Source organism: Xenopus tropicalis, chromosome 7, assembly GCF_000004195.4.
Source record: "Xenopus tropicalis strain Nigerian chromosome 7, UCB_Xtro_10.0, whole genome shotgun sequence".
NCBI classification, from domain to species: domain Eukaryota; kingdom Metazoa; phylum Chordata; class Amphibia; order Anura; family Pipidae; genus Xenopus; species Xenopus tropicalis.
The window spans coordinates 104,369,431-104,387,596 of record NC_030683.2 but is presented as its reverse complement, the minus strand read 5'-3'; the positions used below and the strand labels follow the sequence as shown (position 1 = coordinate 104,387,596).

The window sequence follows — 18,166 nt, the reverse complement described above, 5'->3', positions numbered from 1 at the left end:
AGCACAGTCCAGAAACTGCCAACTGGGAGGGAATGCTTATAAATGTGTTTCACAAAAAAATATCTTTTTTTCTCTCACTACAACTAAAATTTTCCCTGCTGAAAACAACTCATTCATGCTGTGAGTCACAAACATAAGCAACGAGCGGATCTCTGCCCGATTTACCCAAGTCCATGGCCTGCAGAGCTGAAACTATATGAAGTGGAAATGTGCCAGGCTAGTTGGTATTAGGGATCAGGGATGCCCAGACTTCCACCTCCAGTTCTTGCCAAACAATAAATGCCAGCATCAATTGGAATGCACATATTGGAGTTGCTGTGGTCTTACATGAATGTGGCCCAGTGTGGGATTCTGGGAGTTGTAGTTTGACAATATGTAAGCACCTTTTTTTCAAAAAAGGGTTCCTACAGAAGGTATTTTACCTGTGGCCCCTCTACCACTAAAGGCAGCTCTGGTTGGGAGTTTGTATAGAAATCCATGGTGCCAATTACAGAAATGACATGTCAAATGTAGTGTTCCAATAGGTGTGGGATATGACTCGGTATCCTCAGCCTCCCTTTGGGGTTTGTAAATGACTTTTTGACACCTGTCACTGATGTCACTGCCCATCTAATGGGGATTGTCATTCCCAACTGTAATGTCATACGAACTGCACAGCCCAGCGACAACAACCCCTTGTTGAGATACCCACTTGGGTACCATTTTGGCAAGCTGCCCCTATCCCTTTCTCTCTCAGTGCTTCTTTGCAAATCTCTGCAACTGAACCTCCGCACCCTCCTCGCTCCAAACTGGCATTGTGATTGCAACAGTTTACGTTGCCGAGCAACCAAATCCCTCCTTTGAACCTCGCCTTACAGATGTGTCCATGGTAACAATCAAACCACCTGTTCTCCAGGATATCATTAGAGCCTGTAGTGTAGCAGCAAGAACACGTGCGCTGGGCATGAGAACCGAGATGATAGGAAACACGACAGGAAACAATGGGCAGAAATACCACATACACACACTGAATTATTATATATTACCACTGGTCGGGAGTTAAAGGGGCACTGACATCATGCATCATGCAAAGATTTATTTTTCGTTTTCTTTTGTTTCTTCGGAGTGGAATTGACACAATTGCTTGAATAGGCCAAAATAAACACAGCTGCTTTGTCTTGTTCTAGGCCCATGGCACAGCAGATGCTGCAGCCCTGACAGTTACTGTGGCTCAGTGCACTGTAGACCATATGACTGCAATCTGTATATAAAGTGAAATGTAGTAACAGGTGCAAAGTATGCATTAGGTCTATTAACCCAAAGCAACCAATCAACATTTAGCATTTATTGGTCTGATACTTGCAAGTAAACAGGGTTGGACTGGGCCAGTGCGACACCAGACCCTGTCCCTGCTGCTGGCACTCCCCGCTGCCATTGCCCCCTGCTGCCCTCCCTCCCAAATTACTGCAAAACATAAGAAATGCACATGGGGGAGGGGCTTGCAGTGGGTAAGCGGTAGGTTGGATGAGCAGGCAGTTGAGGGCCCCTGAGGCAGTGTGGGGGCCCCTGGAGTAGAGCCCTGGTGGGCCTCTCACACCCCAGTCCGACCTTGCAAGTGACTGTATGATGCTATGCATTACACAACAGCACATAAAGATACTGTACCAAAGCTTATCTCAAGCAAAGGAAATACTGTCAACAAACATGAACAGAAGAAACCTTTAGTGCGGTGTTCAAGAAAATGGGTTCTTAGCACCCATAGGTGCAGGGATTTCCACTTCAGAATTGAGTGCAGAGACCTGAGCCTTTGCCCATGAAGCAGTGCTGGTTATATTTAGTAGTTCTATATTCAGCAGGGGCAGGCTGAGGCGGTAGGTTGGATCAGACTGACCTGTCAGTGTACTAGTGGATCTCCTAACCAACCCCAGTCTGGTACTTAACGCCTACTATACACAGGCCTCTATTATAGAGCCAAATGGTATAGAGCTTATATAGGCTGAGTAGTCCATATAACCTTCATACTAATTGGCACTGGCTCATGTAATTGTTGTGAGAGTGAGCCCTAGATATCTACTCTTGTTCTCTCATAGACACGAGGAGGCCTAGTCCAACACTGGTAGTAAGTGGGCACCCTCTTAGACAGCAGTGTGAATACTAGAGGTGACAGGGGGTGCAACTGGTGGGGGGCACATGCAAATTGGGCTTGAGGGAGAGTTACGATACTGCCCTAGCTTGATCCTAAAGAGCGCTAAGGGGCACAAGATGCGTCGGGACACCCACAGTGCCGAACTTTTCAAGGCGCACAGCGCAGGCTGCACAGATCCCCTGGGCTCAAGTGCTATGTGGATGGGCAACCAACACCATTTAAGTCTGTATTCTTTAATTCAATGTCTGCTTGTGCTTTAAACATCATTACTATCATATCTGTAAATATTTCTTTCTAAGATGTTATTGCTTATTTCTTCCACTCCCTCCTTTATACCAGCAGCACCTGGATCAGCCTGGGATCTGCCATTAGATTTTCACCTAATAAAGAGCTGGCGCTGCATTTCCCTTGGCGGTCTGTTATGAAACACATTGTTTCCATGAAGATCGATAGCAAAGGGAAGAAGCCGTTACTGGGCAGCACCAGACATTCACACAAAGGGATCCGATCGTTCCTAAACTAGTCATTATCACTCTGGGTGTTTCAGATGGTGCACAACACTGAATCCCTCCACTGAACAGCAGTGTCTGTGAAACAGGCACATAAGGGGACTTTTCATTAATCATATCTTTTAGCTTGGAATCTGCCTTCTGCTGAATATCTCATGGGAGTCATGGTAACCAATCAGATAAGTCTGTTATCTACTTGCAGTATCCACCATGAACTTGTGAGCAGCCAAGTGCACAGCAGTTCCGTTCAACAGCCCACGAGCCAAAAACAGAAGAGAACTCAGAAAGGGCCAATGAGTTGAGTTCATATACCCCCCCCCCCCCCCCCGTACGCCAGAGACAGAGAGAGGAGCAGCTCTTGGCTTAGCTGTACAAACAAAATGTATCTGATTATAATCTGTGCAATTAAATAGCAATACTATATTGGTATATTATTAATATATTAAATTACTGGGGGCATAATTAGGAGTTATCAGCCTACCAGCAATATTTTGGGGTTTTCTATGGCCCAAAATCTCTTTTGTCACCCACCCAGAGCTTTATGGGTCTGCTGCCTGCATATTTACACTTATACTTTTATACCATCAAACCCCTATATAATCAGTGAGAACTACCATATTGTCACACAGGTTATGCCACACCCAGCACGACACAAACTGTCAGGGATCACACATGTGACATAGATGCAGCGAGATGGTCACATGCTCTGCATCATATTTCCATATGCATTTGCATGATTAAACTGGAAATACAGAAACCTGCATGCTGAATTCATTGCAGAACAGTTTCTCACCCTTTCCACTCGCAGACTAGCCCAGGAGACCACCTATTCAAGATATTATAGTAAAGATCTAAGATTACATGTTTAGAGAACCACCCAATACACTATAGGGCTCATTTACCAGTCAAAGTATATGGGGCAAATGTTTCATTTAACCACAATGCATTATTTCCCAGAATTCCAGTATAATTGCCGGTGCCTGCTAACTAGTGTGCACCATTGCTTGCTCATGATTTACTAATGTAAATGATAGTAAATTGCATACTACTTACATTTCATTTTTTCTTACACCTGTGGGATGCCATTTGTTTCTTTTGCAAGCTTTTGGCTCTATAAATGGCTTTAGAGTGGGATTCATTAGGTCCGATTCAGTTGGATGTATAGGTGCAGTACACAAAGGGTGTGAAACACCTCTTAAAGGCAGGTGTTACTTCCATTCTGTGCACCCTGTACTTTATAACTGTCCATCAGCAGATATGTACTAGGACTGCCAGAATTCTTGTAGTTCAAAAGCTAAATGCTTCACATTACCAGGAGGGAAGTGGGCTATCCTGTGTTGGTGCAGCCATTGGCCCATATGAAGCTAATTACAATTGATGACCAAAACTGCTAGCCCTGGTTTGGCAGCATCTGTCTGTAATTTTGGGAGTTGCAGTTTCACAGCATTTAGTTGATCAGAGCTTGGACATTCTGATCTGTCTGTGGAAATATGTTGCTGTTCTGGTCTTAACAATCCTCATAGTAATCTTTACTCCTGCCCATGTCCAAACACAGTAAAGGTAGGTAAAGTAGGCGGTGGGGCACCTAGTCTGCCTCTTAGGTAGCAGAAAGCCTAGAAGTTCACCTGACGTAACAGCTATATTCTTTCCATTAAGGACGCAACAAAGTCACAGTTCCAAACCCATAAAAGAAGGAAAAACTAGTTGCAGATATTGTACCTATTTATGCAAAGGAACCTGTTGCAGTGGCCATTAAGAGCATTTATTTCTTCTCAGCTTTAATCTCTTATCTGCTATAGGTTTTACATGACAACAAAGCATCTAGCCTACTTTTACCTTTATACTAACCCAATTCAAATCTCACCTTTATATGAGAAACCTTCTGCCATTTGTATTAATCCTGTTGGAGCACTGCCTAGTCTAGCTGTAATTATATATATACTGTATATGTGTGTTTGTGTGTCCCAGAAGTAACTCCCAGAACTATGTACACCTGTGTATACGCAAATAAGTGTTTGTACTGCCATAGACAGTGCTAGTCATATATTCCCTGAGCTACAGCATGTGACCACATCTACCAATTGCATTACCTGCTACACGTAAGCAAACTAGTAATTGCGGTCGTTATGACAGCATTCGTTATCTGTCAGCAAGGGGTTAAAACCTCTCCATTTTACCCTGCCTCATTGGACTGATATTCATGTACAGTTCTGTGCAAACCAGAATTCTCACTGTCGGGCAGAATAATTAGGTTAAAGTGTTTGCCTAACAAAGATTTCCGAATGTATATAGTTTATGCAATATACAGCGAGGTGCTGGTTAACAGACCCCCTGTCTATATTATAAACACAAAGGGTGGGGGGATTCCTGTGAATCTCGAATGTACACTGTACTGATCAGGGATTTATGTTTCTATGTGTTGCATGCACTACTAACTTCTGATGATAGCAACTATTCTTAATATGAAGAACAAGGGTGCAAACCTATAGAAACTGATAGGATATATTTTGTGCTACCGAAAGGTCTGTCCCTTTCGCTGTCTATTCATTGCTTTGTAAATATGCCTTTAAATATTCAGCTTCAGCGCTTAGATCTATAAAGGATTAACTCAACTAAAAACCCATAGTGTGAAGACGTAACAACAGTCACAACCAAATGTCAGTGTCTTCCTAGAAAGGTCAACAAATTCAGTAATATCATTTAAAGTCAGTAGGCGATCATTTAGTTTCAGAGAGGAAAAAAGGGCACCGGGCATCCAGCGAGAAAACATACTGGGCTCATAAATATTAATACATGTTCCATCCATTTTCATTATCATTAAACTGCGCATGGGGTGCAACATACTCTGATGTCATAAAGCAACAAACTTTGAAAATCTTCCTCCCTTTTTAATGGGTCCCTTTAAACTCTTTCAACAAGCAAAAGGGATAAGGGAAAGCAAGGATTTCTAACTTGCAGCCTATAATATAATCATTAGAATCATTAGCTGTAAATATATGTTTATTGTCCTGCCATTAATGTTGATGTTCTGATTCAGTGGTTTTGAAGATAATAAGGTAATGATGCTACAGGTTGTACGAATCACAACCCTCTATTAACCACATTGTATTAAAGTTTGCAGTAGACCATAGAGAGTTCTACACCTTGTACATACAGTATGTGGATAGTTCCAGGGCACACCCAGCATAAAAAAGGATATTGTAACTGTGTAGTCACACTGCCATATTGGCTTCCGTATAAATGAGGTTTTATAATCACCACAGATCCCATATCAGCCACAGAGCCACATAATCCTATTTAATTGATTCTAACCCCTGTACATTTTTATTTGTTTTTAAACAATGATAATATTTATGTATCCGCTAGACATTTCAAACAAAGTATTTAGGGTTTCTTAGTATTCTTCATAACAAAATTAATTTCTTTCTTACCTTGTGTTCTTAGCTCAAACTTCTTTCTTTCTTCTTGTAGATTAATCAGGCAATCAAAGTGAGGCAAAGAAGAAGGGAGGTGAAAGTGGTCCCCCAACTGGGTCCAACAGGCGCTGCTCCTGATACCCCTTCCCAAGCAGTTCCTGTACAGTAGACTCTGCCTTTGTGTTGCTGGAGAGAGCTGTCCGCAGCTCACAGTGCTGAATTTTTCAGTGAGTTGTTTGGCTAAGGTGGAGCCCCAGCGAGGCTGACAGAGGTGGAGACAAACACATATTCAGCCAGGGATCTTCTTTATTACAGGGAATCTTCCATCTGTCTCACAGAGGCGGGGTGGTAGAAATGCATAAAACCTTTCTAACAGCCATACACTGACTGTTGCTGTCAACTTCCCCACCTCCTCGTGTGAACGGTATGGAAGAATCCTCCTTCAGTTAAGATCCATGCCACTCTTCCATTATATGTAACTGAGATCAGACTGATAATCACAGCCTTGCTTTCATGCGCTCCCCTTTGACAGTTCCCCCAGTTCAAATACAGACAAGCAATCTGTTATCTCATTGTTCAGAGAAAGGTAACTGCAGGAGAAGAAAAACACTTATAATTGATATGTATTTAAGGCACTACTTGTAGGGGAAAAAAAGAATATCTGTGAAAGGAAAACTGAACAGTTGGATTCCCTTTCTCTTTTCCAATTTAACATACTATTAATAAATTATATTCACTGTACATTGCAATTAGTAGGAGGTATAGACTACAGACTTCCTCGCAATTAGAGAAGTGACATATAAATTATAATAGAAAAGCTTCCCAAATGGAGAGCAGCAGGAAAGTGAGATCCTCCCATTTCCACAATAAGACAGAATCGAGAGCACAAGATGGTAATTACTTCTCCTAAAGCCAGTCTCTCTACTCTGGAGCACATGTGATGTAATGAAAAGAGATTTGCTAACCTGTTCCCCAGTGGCCAGTGATGGCAACATCTATTCTCATTTGCAGGTGAACCAAGTAGGAAGGCAGGTAAGTATCAGAGTCACTGTGGGGTCTTCCCCTTAGCAGGCTGGAACTTACTCTTGTACACTTTTGCAAGTGCAGCGAGGGGGCAGTGAAAGGCTTACGGTAAATAGCAGGAAAGTAGTCAGTTTCAGGCAGAAGTTCAATACCAAAAAGTATATACCAAATACAGGTAGATGAAAGAAAGAATCCTAAATTTAGCCTGTTAATTAGACTAGGTTCTTAGAAAATCATAAGAAATGATGGGAAATCAGGATTGAGCAGAGCGGCAGGAAAAGAGTTAATTGAGAGACTGTCTGTAACTGGTCACTGGTGCAATAGAGAATCAGGCAACTGATGTCATGAACAACAGAAAGAAAGAGCACAAGCAGTTAAAAAAGTACAGATGAAAAGTAGATTTCTGGCCAGAGAACAGCAACTGGAAAAGAGAAAACCAAAACTAGATTTCACAGGTACCATAGAAAAACTGAATAAGCAGGAACACAGAACACACTGAGATTCCAATAACTGCAAACCTGGAGGCTACTGGAGCTGGAACATACAGGGCTAATTACACCAAAAATGAAAGGTATCTTTTACTTGTACAGTGTGTTTGCTCCAGAAACAAGATTATAGTTTATATGAATAAACTACTGTGTGGCCATGGGGGCAGCCATTGAAGCTGAATAGGGCTGTAGGGCACATGTTTACCTAGAAACATATAAGCTGTGTAGAGTAGAATGTTTTCTTAACAAGGTGATAACTACGGCGCCATATGCCATTAATGGTTTTCTATAGAATGAAACCTTTCTAATTCAAAGGGCAACTAGGAATATTGAGACAATCACTAGTTTTAGTATGCCACTATTACATGATTGCTGGGGCAGCTGGTTATTACATCCCATAATGCCAAATATTATCAAAGGTACAAAAACTAATACAGAGTATTTTATACACCTAGAAAATTATTCCTATAGGAGCCAGTCCAAGCCAGCACCCTAGGCAACGCCACTGCAGTGTGTGCTCTCCCACCTCCAGCAGCGGCACCATCGCTGACAAGTGGCATTGGGGAATGAGAGCAAACCTGAGACCTTCCTCGCACACCCTTAGCTCTCCAACTCAAATTATGCGCCCAATGCACACTGCTGGGGGGGATCGGCACCCTCCAAAAATCCAAAGTAAACACGAATGCAATGGCACTCAGAGCTGCAATAGGGACAAGCCCTTTAATTAAAACTTTATTGCGGTGGTGCAACCACTACTGGTTGCACTACCGCAATAAAGTTTGAATTAAAGTGCTTGTCCCTATTGCAGCTCTGAGTGCCATTGCATTCGTCTTAACATTGGGGAATGAGAGCCCAGAGAGGGGTAGGCGAAGGAAAAGGTATGTGCCTAGCGCTCTCCCCCCATGGTTGTGCCTTCAGCACGTGGCTCTTCTACCTACCCCTAGTTCCAGCCCTGATTCCTATAGATCCAGGTATATAAGACCCCTCATAATCTAGCCATACACATGCAAATTGTAATCTTTTCCACAATGATGGTTGTAGGAAAGGCTGCTCAGTAGGCAGGCAGGGTAACATTTACAAAAAAGTAACATCTAGCAGATTTGAAGGTATCACCAAAGTATTATTTTATACTTTAACACTTGTAGTATGTAGAGAGTGCTATTCTGAGACAATTTGCATTTGGTCTTCATTTTTTATCATTTGCATTTTTTTTCAGCAGCTTTCAAAGTATGACATTTCAGCAGGTATGTGGATGGAAGGGCCCAATTTAACCTAGTAACCAGGCAGTGGCTTGAAAGAGAGAAATATGAATAGAGGAGGGCCTAAATAGAAAGATAAGTAATAAAAAGTAATAATAACAATAACATTGTAGCCTCACAGAGCAATAGTTTTCTGGCTGATGGGGTCAGTGACCCCTATTTGAAAGGTGGAAACAATCAGATGAGGAAGGCAAAAGATTCAAAAACTATAATAAATAAAGACCAATTGACAAGTTGTTAGGAAGAGGTGGTTTACCTTCAGATTAACTTTTAGGGTGAAGACATATAGAGCTACTTAGTAGCAGCTACTTGTCACGATACTAAATGCCAGAAAATACGCTGCCATAGACAATACTGACAATTGCCTCTTGTAAAACACGCGCAGAGTCAGTTATCAATACATGTAGCCAAGATAAGTAGCTGCTACTAGCTCTATGTGTCTTCACCCTAAAAGCTAACTTTATGGTAAACCACCCCTTTAAGACAACCTGACCAATATCGTCAAACCTGCCTGATTGATACAGGCAGTACAAGGCCATGTAGATTGGACATCCCTTACTTAAATACTTCAATTTCCAAACAACTGTTGCACATATATAAATAAATCCTCTGTAATTTTGTCCCCATTTTTTCTATCATCCTATCCTAAAACTGACCTTGTAACCAGTAAATAGTATTAAGGCAAAGCTAAATGCCTTAGCCAGCTGGGTAGCAGGTGGTTATGCTACTGTCCAGGGGTGGATTATAATAAGGCTGACTGGAGCAGTCACCTAGTGACTTGGAGGCCCAAATTGCCCACATTATAATCTGGCATTGGAATTTTAAAAAGCTATTTTCTTACAGATTTTAAAGTGCAATCTAGGTCCACTGTGACATGAAATTTTGGGGCCACTGTGTCATGAAATGCTGCAAGCATTGTGGAATACAGTATATTGCTGGGACCACTATGCCATGAAGTGGTGGGACTATTATCTAATATTGCTGAGGGGCACTGTACCATGAAGTGGTGGGACTATTATCTTATATTGCTGAGGGGCACTGTACCATGAAGTGGTGGGACTATTATCTTATATTGCTGAGGGGCACTGTACCATGAAGTGGTGGGACTATTATCTTATATTGCTGAGGGGCACTGTACCATGAAGTGGTGGGACTATTATCTTATATTGCTGAGGGGCACTGTACCATGAAGTGGTGGGACTATTATCTTATATTGCTGAGGGGCACAGTACCATGAAGTGGTGGGACTATTATCTTATATTGCTGAGGGGCACAGTACCATGAAGTGGTGGGACTATTATCTTATATTGCTGAGGGGCACTGTACCATGAAGTGGTGGGACTATTATCTAATATTGCTGAGGGGCACTGTACCATGAAGTGGTGGGACTATTATCTTATATTGCTGGGGGGCACTGTACCATGAAGTGGTGGGACTATTATCTTATATTGCTGAGGGGCACAGTACCATGAAGTGGTGGGACTATTATCTTATATTGCTGAGGGGCACTGTACCATGAAGTGGTGGGACTATTATCTTATATTGCTGAGGGGCACAGTACCATGAAGTGGTGGGACTATTATCTTATATTGCTGGGGGGCACTGTACCATAAGGTGGTGGGACTATTATCTTATATTGCTGAGGGGCACTGTACCATGAAGTGGTGATACTATTATCTTATATTGCTGAGGGGCACAGTACCATGAAGTGGTGGGACTATTATCTTATATTGCTGAGGGGCACTGTACCATGAAGTGGTGGGACTATTATCTTATATTGCTGAGGGGTACTGTACCATAAGGTGGTGGGACTATTATCTTATATTGCTGGGGGGCACTGTACCATGAAGTGGTGGGACTATTATCTTATATTGCTGGGGGGCACTGTACCATGAAGTGGTGGGACTATTATCTTATATTGCTGGGGGGCACTGTACCATGAAGTGGTGGGACTATTATCTTATATTGCTGGGGGGCACTGTACCATTAAGTGGTGGGACTATTATCTTATATTGCTGGGGGGCACTGTACCATTAAGTGGTGGGACTATTATCTTATATTGCTGAGAGGCACAGTACCATGAAGTGGTGGGACTACTATCTAATATTGTCAGGGGTACTGTTCCCACTATTTTGAGCCACTTCAACCCCTGACAGTCACTAAATGTACAAATAGCTACACTAAGGGCAGGGCACACAAAGTGGATCATCCAATTTCCCCTGCTTGAGCTTTTCACCCGCATATGCAAAAGCATGTATAGTATGCATAACGTATGGAAGTACACATTTTAGCACCAGTGTCCTCTCCATGTAGCTCCACATAGTCCAACACTATGCCTGTGAATGAAGCTACGGGAAGGAGCACACAATAGTGGATCCGCTTACGCTCGCCTGGGTAAAAAAGGCAGTAAGCAAGTGGACCATCAGCTTCGTGTGCCCCTATTTAACTTGTGTGTGACTGAAAAGAGGGCATGGTTAATATTTGCTGGGGTGTGTCTTGTCAACAGCCCAGGGCTCCATCCATACCTAATCTGCCCCTGCCTTCATACTGCACCAGTTTCTGTGATGGTTAGTAGCTCAAGCCAAATGTGACCCAGTTCCCTGCCTGGAATGACTCACAGTGCCAGAATCTTGCCTGGAATTAGGGATATGAATTAGCCCCAGGTCCCATGGAACATGGCACACAGCACTATAGAACTAAATGATTCATGCCATTAGCCAAAATGATATTGACTCAGCCATGTCCTAATCCCTGGTTTGGTTTTGTACTGCAGATCCTGCTGATTTACTTATTGGATTATTTCTTTTAAAAACAGCTTATTTGGAGGGCCACTGTCTGCATCCCAGACTAATATACATTCTTCATTCTCAATGAAGCATCTGTCATTCACAAAAACATACAATATTCAGCACCTTCCCACACTGCTAATTATCCTAAGCCACATTTTTTACAATAAAGGCAAGAAAACATTGCAACAGCCTGACCAATATAAGATGATAAACAAGACAGAAAGGCATGCAGCACACACATTGCCTAGGGAACCAAACAACGTGTGAAAGAAAGACTTCAGGGTTAAAGCATACAGGGGTTATATTTTAGTTAAAACAATGGATCCTACTGTATTACAGTAACATGGACATAAAGGAATGACCATAATTAGAGAACATGGGGCCCCTGGGCAATGGAAGAAGACTGGGGCTCCAGGCTGCAACCATTCAGCTATTGTAGTACTCTATCCTATGGCTGTAGGTGGGGGCTGGAAGCTGTAGTTCAAAAACAACTGGAGGGCTGCAGGTTGGAGCTGTTATATATACTAAAATCATATTAAAGCAAATGTTGTGTTTGTAATTGTAGCAGGATTTTTCTACTCACAGGACACTTCTGGGCCAACAGCATTAAAGGTTAAGCCTGTACATAGAAATTTAGCTTTTTAGAAGGTGGGCAAGAATCATTAAATAATCAAATTATACCTTAGTCCTGTCAGAATGCGTAAGAAACAAGTTCAACAAAGGACAGGGCAGTGGGAGGCAGCTCTATTGCCACAGGGTGTCTATGTTCTTGGGCTGCCCCAAGTCTGTGCGGGGGAACCGACGATGAGCAGAATATCTCTTGTCCCCTACAACATGTCCAAACTATTTAGGATCTTTGTATTTTTTTTAGAGATGTTACTTTCCCAGGAGCACTAAATGGTTTGTATCTAATATGAGGTGACACATTTAGTATTAATATATCACCTTTGGGGTAAAACTGACTGGGATGAAGATTAAGGTCGAGGGTTTGTCAAAATAAACACATAAATTCAGTGTTGCAGAGCAGAGAACCTTTGTGCAGAAATGTTTGTTTGAATTAACATTTCCTTTGGGAGAGATGCCTTTCCTACAAGGTACCTACCTGACCTGCTATTGGGACAGATGCCTTTCCTACAAGGTAGGTGTACATATTTAGGGCTGTCTATAAAAGAACAAAAATGGGGGTGACCTGCTTTTGGTTAGAGCTACTCTAATGTTCTTCTGGGTTCAGGACAAAGATCACAATACCACAGGTGTATCCTTACATGCTCAACTCCCTCCCCCAAATACAAACCTTGGTCAGTACACAAACACACAGTTGTTAGTAAACAAAATGTTACACTGCATTTAGGCTTGCTAGGTTATTTGCAATTATGGTTAGGCCTTTCCACCATAAAAGCCAGGTATATATTTGGACAATAGTTAGCATGGCTGCCTCTTATTATTGGGGTTTGGGGTTTGAGGGCACCATGCACCATGATATTGTATGTCTCTCTATGACCACATATGTTACCAGACAGCTTCTGATCAAATTGATCATATAGTGTTTGTGCGCACCCCTGGCCCATGCATCACAGATAGCTGGAACCTGTGTCGGACTGGGGTACCCCGGGAACACCCACTGCCACTCCTGCTTTGCTTACTTACTGTGAAAAAGTAAAGATGGCCTTGTGTTCCACTTTGGAATGCACACCCATCTTTATTTTTTCACAGCAAGTAAGCAACTGAGCTGGAGCAGCTGGGGGCAGAGCAGGGTCGGGCCCACTGGGTTTTTTCCTGGTAGCCCAGCGGACTGGTCCCACCCTGAAAATGTGATGGGAGGTGGTAGACCTGCATGCCATTGGTGACCATGGGGGATATGAATGCTCATGCCTTTAAAGAAGTTTTCAGTCATCCATTCTGATCAAATACTGATTGATTTTTGCAAAGTGAAATACAGGAAAAACTGGTGGGTGCTACAGACATATAGATGGTATAATAATATAATTAATGTGGCCCTGCACATGTGTCTGTTTTGGAATAGGCCCTAGGTAGGCTGTGAAGGTTATGCTGCAATAAATGAGCAGTGAGGTTAAAGGTAGACAGGCTGGGAGGGCCAGATATTGACCCATTTTCCTGAGACGGAAGGGTAAGTACATTTTTAAAGGGCTAAATGCAGAGTGTTGTTTGGGGCAATGGAGAAAGACCCAGAGGAATTTAGCAATAACAACCTTGTTTTACTTAACATAAAGGGGAATTTATCCATTGTGAGAAAAACATGTTTTGGTGATTTCTGCAGTCATCTTACTTTACTGGGGTTAATGGAGTTCTCTTTGGTCGTTTCTACAGCGATCTTACTGACATATTTGTAATTAATGTAGTGTAGTGATCATATTGGCCTGAAATGCAGGTGCTACAGGGTGTTGTGGAATGCTTAGGGCCACAGTATGTCACGCAATGGTGGGGGCCACTTGGTCTGTCTTCTGGTGCACTCTGTGCTTCTGATTCTGCCATTCTAAACATGGAAAATGGTGTGTTTTTTGTAGAATGTGCATGGTATTCGTGTGTGGCTGTGTTTATTCATTATTTCAGCATTTTTATTTTTTGTATGTTGGAAGGTATAATTCTGCCTGCCAGAGTGTACTTTGTTAGTCCTCTGAGGGACTAATAGTGGGGCCCCCAACCTCTAGTTATGCCACTGGTTATATGTAAGGTTTGTGTGTTTACCCTATGTAAAAGTACAGCCCAGGCTTCTGTCGGGAGCCATGATACCAATAAAGGTGATTACATTTGGAATGGTGCTGTAATTTCAACTATGGAGCATGGATGCTCACACATCACTGTATGGACCCAGTAAAGTGAGTACATGATATTTTTTAAGACAGACAGGTTTATATAAACAGTTAAATAGGCAGTGATGGGAGCTTCTTATTTGCATTAAACATATTCCCCACTCATAATATATATAATGCCTAGTGGCTTAGCAATTAGACAAAGGCACTGACTGCACAGAAACAAGCACTGGTAAAGCCTTAGTGTGGGAAAGTGGGGTTGGAAGGGGGGATTCCTTAAAAGCAATACGCCATATGCGGATGATCTATATTCTATAGCACTGGTCTCAAACCTTTTTTGCACCACGGACCGGTTTCAAGCAAGACAATTTTTCCAAGGGCCAGGGGTGGTGGGTATAATACAGCTCATCATAATACAAAATCAGCAACTAGATGTGCCCAGCCCCTCTGCTCTTCTTACTCCCACCTAAGTGGTAACATCCCCTGACATTTAATATGGAGCTTTGAGTACTTTGGTCCTTTTTGCGATCAGTAGAAAGCTGTTTTCATGGAGTTGGGATCACAGGTAATTGGGACCAGAGGTGGCCCAGTTCAGCACAGCCCACTGCAGAGTACAGCAGGCACTTCAGGGGACTGGGATCCATCATCCCACCAGCAAAGTCACAAGTTGCTACTCTGCCTTTAACCAGCAGATGTCTCTGTTTAGCTACTGTTTTTTTGCACACTGGGCTAGTTCTTTGAAGACTGATACAGAGATGGTAGAAATAATGTGTGTGTATGTACATATATATATATATATATATATATATATATATAAATATCCAGAGAGAAAAACTACATATCTAAAATATTTCATGGGGAATCTCTGAAACTTCTATTTTTTTAGTATGCTGCAATAGAGAAACCCTGTTCTATAAGGTAGAAGGAGAGCTAGGTTTTGCAAAATGTAACTTGCTTTTTAAGGCTGCCTACTCTCAGGGCCCTGGGGAATCATTGCTGCCCATAACACTAGTTGTCATGAGTTGCTAGGCAACAGCAATGTGTGCAAGATGCCTTGCAGAGACATAAAGGGAGACTGAGTCCCAATTAAAAGTTAAAGCACAGACAAGACTGATATAATTTGCACCCTTGCCTGTAATCTGAATTGCATGGCAGAGTTGAGGTGTTACATGATGTGCACAAAGCTCACTGTTATTTTAGCGCTAATGAGCAGGATCCTTTTTATCGGTCAGCATGTAATTGGTATGTTTGACGTATGTACCTGTCAGTGGAATATGTGCAGTGAAATATGTTGTAGCTTCATAATTTGTGTAATAATAATAATTAATAATAATCTATCATTAAAGGGGTTGTTTATCTATAAATGAACTTTTAGCATGATGTAGATCAGGGATGGCCAGACTTTTTCATGCAGCCATCGACTTTGGCTCCTCCCCGCATACGTTTGCATACCCAATAAAAACGCTGCACTTCCGCATTCACTCCTCACTTCCTGGCTTAGACACGGCCCAGCAGAAGTCCAGGGGGGATCAACTGGTGGACCGCAATCTACGTTTTGGTCACCCCTGATGTAGATACTGCTTTTCAGAGACAATTTGCAATTAGTCTTCATTTTTTATCATGTGTGTTTTTTAAATTATTTAGCCTTTTGTTCTGCTGCTCTCCAGTTTGGAATTTCAGCAGTTATATAGTTGCTAGGGTTCAATTAGCCTAGCAACTAAGCAGTGGTGTAAGTGCAAGGTTGGAATATGAATAGGATAGGCCTGAATAGTAAGATAAGTAACAAAACGTAACGATAATAATAAAAGTGTAGCCTTGCAGAGAAATGGTTTTTTGGCTTCTGGTGTCAATGACCCCCATCTGAAATATGGAAAATTGTAAATCATATGAAACCTATAATGAATAAAAAAGGAAGACCAATTGAAAAGCTGCTAGGAGTTGCTCATTCTACCACATACTAAAAGTGAAAGTAAAGATGAACTATCTCTTTAAAGTCTTTTGTGGCCCTTACAGATAAAATACTTGTTTTCATGGGTTACCTACTGTATAGCTGAACCTCAGCAGAGTGGGAAGATGGGGAACATGGGGGGTCATCTTTAGAAGAATTTTGTCTGTCATTGGGTTCAAAAATATATGGTATCAGACCCCTTATCCGAAAACCCATTATACAGAAAGTTCCAAACTACGGAAAGGCCATCTCCCATAGACTCCATTTTAATTAAATAATTCACATTTTTTTAAATGATTTCCTTTTTCTCTGTAAAAATAAAACAGAACCTTGTACTTGATCCCAACTAAGATATAATTTATCCTTATTATTATTATTAACATTTATTTATAAAGCGCCAACATATTCCGCAGTGCTGTACAATAAGTGGGTTTCATACATTGGACATACAGAGTAACATATAAAGCAATCAATAACCGATACAAGAGGGGAAGAGAGTCAAAACAATCCTATTGGGTTTAATTACTGTTTAAATAATTGTATTAGCAGACTTAGGTAGGAGATCCAAATTACGGAAAGATCCCTTATCTGGAAAACCCCAGGTCCTGGGCATTCTGGATAATGGGTCCCATACCTGTATAGCATATCTAGCTAAATCCATTGTCATAATTGCTCTGTGTCTTGCTAAGTCTGGACATAGCAACCAAGCCGTGATGGGTTCCTCCATCTTTTACATTCTCACAAATATGATCCTAAAGCCTCATGGCTACAATCCCATTTGGCCAGGTCCCCCAAAAAGCAGATCTTTGCCCTGTACGGCTTCTCAAGTGAGCAGTTTCCTGTTCCTTTACAAAATAAAAAGTGTTATGATACTGAGAGCCTGTCCCATCAGTTATTGCTGTAGGATTAAATCAATTCGTTTTCCTAAAGCAGATGAAAACTAATGTGTGCAATCTATAAATGTAGGTGTATGTCTGTTTTCCTTCAATGGAACCCAAGATTGATGTGATTAATACTGAATCCCAGTGTGAGTTGGCCAGCCAACTGGAAATTCATTGACTGGAACCAACTGTTCCACCCACAAACAATAGCCATAAAGATGGGAAACCAAGGCAGAGGTACGATGGCTACACCCCAGGGGTATGGCCTGAAATACGCAGACGGTAGGGAAGGGTTGCCTGCAGCCGCGGGGAGTATTATATAAGCATGTGTTTATCAGTTGTACACACTGTATGGCTTGGATCAATAGATGATTGCCGGCCAGTGCATTATCTCTACTACAATTTCTGGGCTGTTATCAGAGACCCCTCAAAACAGATGTTGCCCACATTAGGAAAGCAAAGAAATTTAACCCAAGCAGGGCCCTCAGGGTTTTGGACCATTGCAGTCACAAATGCCTTATGACTGAGGTTCTAGCTGTCTTTATATCAAAGCATACAAACTACAGTGGTCCAAGATCTAGGGCCTCATTTATTAAGTTTGAGGCAGCTCTGCAGTTCTACTGACTGTGTAATGGGACCAGGGTCCCGATCCCACTGGCCTAGACCCAGGGCTGTAGATGTAAGGACCCCTTGGGGGTGCGGGTGCCCCTGGAGCACCCCTCAGTCTGACCCTTTAAGGAACAATAAACATAGAGCTGACACTGCATTTATACTGCAACACTGTGCATTCCAGGGCATTAAGCATGAAGCTGGCATAGCACTTATCCTGCTCCGCTGTGCATTGGGGGCATTAAAAATAAAGCTGGCACTCCATTTATACTGCTCCGCTGTGCATTTTGGGGCATTAAACATGAATCTGACACTGCATTTATACTGCTCCGCTGTGCATTTTGGGGC

The 18,166-nt window shown here is 42.1% G+C and overlaps 1 protein-coding gene across 1 annotated transcript in view; it reads right to left on the bottom strand.

The window, feature by feature from the left end:
* The window catches only part of syt5 (synaptotagmin 5), a 130,958-nt gene extending 124,335 nt beyond the window's left edge, over positions 1–6,623 (bottom strand). The window contains exon 1 of the mRNA XM_002938275.4: positions 6,066–6,623. The gene's annotated coding sequence lies outside the window, so the exon portion shown is untranslated. The remainder of the gene's footprint in view (positions 1–6,065) is intronic.
* Between the last annotated feature and the right edge of the window lie 11,543 nt (positions 6,624–18,166).